Source organism: Accipiter gentilis, unplaced genomic scaffold (genome assembly GCF_929443795.1).
Source record: "Accipiter gentilis unplaced genomic scaffold, bAccGen1.1, whole genome shotgun sequence".
In the NCBI taxonomy this organism is placed as follows: Eukaryota; Metazoa; Chordata; class Aves; order Accipitriformes; family Accipitridae; genus Astur; species Astur gentilis.
Window position 1 is genome coordinate 4325121 of NW_026060868.1, and position 6559 is coordinate 4331679.

A 6559-nucleotide genomic window follows, 5' to 3' on the forward strand; every position below is an offset into this window, starting at 1 on the left:
GTAAGTGTTCAGGTACTGCCCTGGAGTACCGGTGGGTGTACCAATACTACCGCAGAGTACCGGTGGGGGTACCGGTACTACTCCAGCATATCGGGTAGGGGTGCCAGGCCAACAACGGAGCATCAGGTAGGGATGCCGGGCCTAAAACGGAGGGTCAGGTAGGAATGTCTGGTCTACACCGCGCGCCAGTAACGTCAGCAGGTGTACCCCAGTGAACCAGTAAGGGTTCACGTACTACCCCGGAGTACCGGTGGGTGTACCGATACTACCGCAGAGTAACGGTGGGGGTACCGCTACTACCCCAGAACATCGGGTATGGGTGCCAAGCCTAATGCGGAGCATCAGGTAGGGATAGCGGGTCTAACCTGTGGGGTCCGGTAGGGAGGCCGGGTCTAGTCCAGCGCGCACGAAGGGACAGCTGGTGTTCTCTGGCGCATCACAAAGGGTTCCGTTCCAACCCCAGAGTACCGGTGGGGGAACCGGTTCTACCTCGAAACATCGGGTAGGTATACCAGGCCTACCCCGGCGGGTCAGTTAGGAAGGGTGGGTCCAAAGCAGTGTGCCCGTAGGGTCAGCAGGTGTACCCCGGCGCACCAGTAAGGGTTCCTGTAAAATCCAGGAGTACCGGTGGGTATAGCAAAAGTACCGCGGAGTACCTGTGGGTGTACCGGTACTACCCCAGATTGTCGGGTAGGGGGCCAGGCCTACCGCAGAGGATCATGTAGGGATACCGGGCCTAGCCTGGAGGGTCAGGTAGCAATGTCTGGTCTACAGAGCACGCCCGTAAGGTCAGCAGGTGTACCCCAGCGAACCAGTAAGTGTTCAGGTACTGCCCTGGAGTACCGGTGGGTGTACCAATACTACCGCAGAGTACCGGTGGGGGTACCGGTACTACTCCAGCATATCGGGTAGGGGTACCAGGCCAACAACGGAGCATCAGGTAGGGATGCCGGGCCTAAAACGGAGGGTCAGGTAGGAATGTCTGGTCTACACCGCGCGCCAGTAACGTCAGCAGGTGTACCCCAGTGAACCAGTAAGGGTTCACGTACTACCCCGGAGTACCGGTGGGTGTACCGATACTACCGCAGAGTAACGGTGGGGGTACCGCTACTACCCCAGAACATCGGGTATGGGTGCCAAGCCTAATGCGGAGCATCAGGTAGGGATAGCGGGTCTAACCTGTGGAGTCCGGTAGGGAGGCCGGGTCTAGTCCAGCGCGCACGAAGGGACAGCTGGTGTTCTCTGGCGCATCACAAAGGGTTCCGTTCCAAACCCAGAGTACCGGTGGGGGAACCGGTTCTACCTCCAAACATCGGGTATGTATACCAGGCCTACCCCGGCGGGTCAGGTAGGAAGGGTGGGCGTAAAGCGGCGAGCCCATAGGGTCAGCAGGTGTAACCCGGCGCACCAGTAAGGGTTCCGGTACAATCCAGGAGTACCGGTGGGTATAGCAAAAGTACCGCGGAGTACCTGTGGGTGTACCAGTACTACCCCAGATTGTCGGGTAGGGGGCCAGGCCTACCGCAGAGCATCAGGTAGGGATACCGGGCCTAGCCTGGAGGGTCAGGTAGGAATGTCTGGTCTACACAGCACGCCCGTAAGGTCAGCAGGTGTACCCCAGCGAACCAGTAAGGGTTCAGGTACTACCCTGGAGTACCGGTGGGTGTACCAATACTACCGCAGAGTACCGGTGGGGGTAGCGGTACTACCCCAGCATATCGGGTAGGGGTGCCAGGCCAACAACGGAGCATCAGGTAGGGATGCCGGGCCTAAAACGGAGGGTCAGGTAGGAATGTCTGGTCTACACCGCGCGCCAGTAAAGTCATCAGGTGTACCCCAGTGAACCAGTAAGGGTTCACGTACTACCCCGGAGTACCGGTGAGTGTACTGATACTACGGCAGAGTAACGGTGGGGGTACCGCTACTACCCCAGAACATCGGGTATGGGTGCCAAGCCTAATGCGGAGCATCAGGTAGGGATACCGGGTGTAACCTGTGGGGTCCGGTAGGGAGGCCGGGTCTAGTCCAGCGCGCACGAAGGGACAGCTGGTGTTCTCTGGCGCATCACAAAGGGTTCCGTTCCAAACCCAGAGTACCGGTGGGGGAACCGGTTATACCTCGAAACATCGGGTAGGTATACCAGGCCTACCCCGGAGGGTCAGGTAGGAAGGGTGTGCGTAAAGCGGCGCGCCCTTAGGGTCAGCAGGTGTACCCCGGCGCACCAGTAAGGGTTCCGGTACAATCCAGGAGTACCGGTGGGTATAGCAAAAGTACCGCGGAGTACCTGTGCGTGTACCGGTACTACCCCAGATTGTCGGGTAGGGGGCCAGGCCTACCACAGAGCATCAGGTAGGGATACCGGGCCTAGCCTGGAGGGTCAGGTAGGAATGTCTGGTCTACACAGCAGGCCCGTAAGGTAAGCAGGTGTACCCCAGCGAACCAGTAAGTGTTCAGGTACTGCCCTGGAGTACCGGTGGGTGTACCAATACTACCGCAGAGTACCGGTGGGGGTACCGGTACTACCCCAGCATATCGGGTAGGGGTGCCAGGCCAACAACGGAGCATCAGGTAGGGATGCCGGGCCTAAAACGGAGGGTCAGGTAGGAATGTCTGGTCTACACCGCGCGCCAGTAACGTCAGCAGGTGTACCCCAGTGAACCAGTAAGGGTTCACGTACTACCCCGGAGTACCGGTGGGTGTACCGATACTACCGCAGAGTAACGGTGGGGGTACCGCTACTACCCCAGAACATCGGGTATGGGTGCCAAGCCTAATGCGGAGCATCAGGTAGGGATAGCGGGTCTAACCTGTGGGGTCCGGTAGGGAGGCCGGGTCTAGTCCAGCGCGCACGAAGGGACAGCTGGTGTTCTCTGGCGCATCACAAAGGGTTCCGTTCCAACCCCAGAGTACCGGTGGGGGAACCGGTTCTACCTCGAAACATCGGGTAGGTATACCAGGCCTACCCCGGCGGGTCAGTTAGGAAGGGTGGGTCCAAAGCAGTGTGCCCGTAGGGTCAGCAGGTGTACCCCGGCGCACCAGTAAGGGTTCCGGTACAATCCAGGAGTACCGGTGGGTATAGCAAAAGTACCGCGGAGTACCTGTGGGTGTACCGGTACTACCCCAGATTGTCGGGTAGGGGGCCAGGCCTACCGCAGAGGATCATGTAGGGATACCGGGCCTAGCCTGGAGGGTCAGGTAGCAATGTCTGGTCTACAGAGCACGCCCGTAAGGTCAGCAGGTGTACCCCAGCGAACCAGTAAGTGTTCAGGTACTGCCCTGGAGTACCGGTGGGTGTACCAATACTACCGCAGAGTACCGGTGGGGGTACCGGTACTACTCCAGCATATCGGGTAGGGGTACCAGGCCAACAACGGAGCATCAGGTAGGGATGCCGGGCCTAAAACGGAGGGTCAGGTAGGAATGTCTGGTCTACACCGCGCGCCAGTAACGTCAGCAGGTGTACCCCAGTGAACCAGTAAGGGTTCACGTACTACCCCGGAGTACCGGTGGGTGTACCGATACTACCGCAGAGTAACGGTGGGGGTACCGCTACTACCCCAGAACATCGGGTATGGGTGCCAAGCCTAATGCGGAGCATCAGGTAGGGATAGCGGGTCTAACCTGTGGAGTCCGGTAGGGAGGCCGCGTCTAGTCCAGCTCGCACGAAGGGACAGCTGGTGTTCTCTGGCGCATCACAAAGGGTTCCGTTCCAACCCCAGAGTACCGGTGGGGGAACCGGTTCTACCTCGAAACATTTGGTAGGTATACCAGGCCTACCCCGGCGGGTCAGGTAGGAAGGGAGGGCGTAAAGCGGCGAGACCATAGGGTCAGCAGTTGTACCCCGGCGCACCAGTAAGGGTTCCGGTATAATCCAGGAGTACCGGTGGGTATAGCAATATTACCGCGGAGTACCTCTGTGTGTACCGATACTACCCCAGATTGTCGGGTAGGGGGCCAGGCCTACCGCAGAGCATCAGGTAGGGGTACCGGGCCTAGCCTGGAGGGTCAGGTAGGAATGTCTGGTCTACAGAGCACGCCCGTAAGGTCAGCAGGTGTACCCCAGCGAACCAGTAAGTGTTCAGGTACTGCCCTGGAGTACCGGTGGGTGTACCAATACTACCGCAGAGTACCGGTGGGGGTACCGGTACTACCCCAGCATATCGGGTAGGGGTGCCAGGCCAACAACGGAGCATCAGGTAGGGATGCCGGGCCTAAAACGGAGGGTCAGGTAGGAATATCTGGTCTACACCGCGCGCCAGTAACGTCAGCAGGTGTACCCCAGTGAACCAGTAAGGGTTCACGTACTACCCCGGAGTACCGGTGGGTGTACCGATACTACCGCAGAGTAACGGTGGGGGTACCGCTACTACCGCAGAAGATCAGGTATGGGTGCCAAGCCTAATGCGGAGCATCAGGTAGGGATAGCGGGTCTAACCTGTGGGGTCCGGTAGGGAGGCCGGGTCTAGTCCAGTGCGCACGAAGGGACAGCTGGTGTTCTCTGGCGCATCACAAAGGGTTCCGTTCCAACCCCAGAGTACCGGTGGGGGAACCGGTTCTACCTCGAAACATCGGGTAGGTATACCAGGCCTACCCCGGCGGGTCAGGTAGGAAGGGTGTGCGTAAAGCGGCGCGCCCGTAGGGTCAGCAGGTGTACCCCGGCGCACCAGTAAGGGTTCCGGTACAATCCAGGAGTACCGGTGGGTATAGCAAAAGTACCGCGGAGTACCTGTGCGTGTACCGGTACTACCCCAGATTGTCGGGTAGGGGGCCAGGCCTACCACAGAGCATCAGGTAGGGATACCGGGACTAGCCTGGAGGGTCAGGTAGGAATGTCTGGTCTACACAGCAGGCCCGTAAGGTCAGCAGGTGTACCCCAGCGAACCAGTAAGTGTTCAGGTACTGCCCTGGAGTACCGGTGGGTGTACCAATACTACCGCAGAGTACCGGTGGGGGTACCGGTACTACTCCAGCATATCGGGTAGGGGTGCCAAGCCAACAACGGAGCATAAGGTAGGGATGCCGGGCCTAAAACGGAGGGTCAGGTAGGAATGTCTGGTCTACACCGCGCGCCAGTAACGTCAGCAGGTGTACCCCAGTGAACCAGTAAGGGTTCACGTACTACCCCGGAGTACCGGTGGGTGTACCGATACTACCGCAGAGTAACGGTGGGGGTACCGCTACTACCCCAGAACATCGGGTATGGGTGCCAAGCCTAATGCGGAGCATCAGGTAGGGATAGCGGGTCTAACCTGTGGAGTCCGGTAGGGAGGCCGGGTCTAGTCCAGCGCGCACGAAGGGACAGCTGGTGTTCTCTGGCGCATCACAAAGGGTTCCGTTCCAAACCCAGAGTACCGGTGGGGGAACCGGTTCTACCTCGAAACATCGGGTATGTATACCAGGCCTACCCCGGCGGGTCAGGTAGGAAGGGTGGGCGTAAAGCGGCGAGCCCATAGGGTCAGCAGGTGTAACCCGGCGCACCAGTAAGGGTTCCGGTACAATCCAGGAGTACCGGTGGGTATAGCAAAAGTACCGCGGAGTACCTGTGGGTGTACCAGTACTACCCCAGATTGTCGGGTAGGGGGCCAGGCCTACCGCAGAGCATCAGGTAGGGATACCGGGCCTAGCCTGGAGGGTCAGGTAGGAATGTCTGGTCTACACAGCACGCCCGTAAGGTCAGCAGGTGTACCCCAGCGAACCAGTAAGGGTTCAGGTACTACCCTGGAGTACCGGTGGGTGTACCAATACTACCGCAGAGTACCGGTGGGGGTACCGGTACTACCCCAGCATATCGGGTAGGGGTGCCATGCCAAAAACGGAGCATCAGGTAGGGATACCGGGACTAACACGGAGGGTCAGGAAGAATGTCTGTTCTATACCGCGTGCCTGTAACGTCATCAGGTGTACCCCAGTGAACCAGTAAGTGATCACGTACTACCCCGGAGTACCGGTGGGTGTACCGATACTACCGCAGAGTAACGGTGGGGGTACCGCTACTACCCCAGAACATCGGGTATGGGTGCCAAGCCTAATGCGGAGCATCAGGTAGGGATAGCGGGTCTAACCTGTGGGGTCCGGTAGGGAGGCCGCGTCTAGTCCAGCGCGCACGAAGGGACAGCTGGTGTTCTCTGGCGCATCACAAAGGGTTCCGTTCCAACCCCAGAGTACCGGTGGGGGAACCGGTTCTACCTCGAAACATTTGGTAGGTATACCAGGCCTACCCCGGAGGGTCAGGTAGGAAGGGTGGGCGTAAAGCGGCGAGACCATAGGGTCAGCAGTTGTACCCCGGCGCACCAGTAAGGGTTCCGGTACAATCCAGGAGTACCGGTGGGTATAGCAAAAGTACCGCGGAGTACCTCTGTGTGTACCGATACTACCCCAGATTGTCGGGTAGGGGGCCAGGCCTACCGCAGAGCATCAGGTAGGGGTACCGGGCCTAGCCTGGAGGGTCAGGTAGGAATGTCTGGTCTACAGAGCACGCCCGTAAGGTCAGCAGGTGTACCCCAGCGAACCAGTAAGTGTTCAGGTACTGCCCTGAAGTACCGGTGGGTGTACCAATACT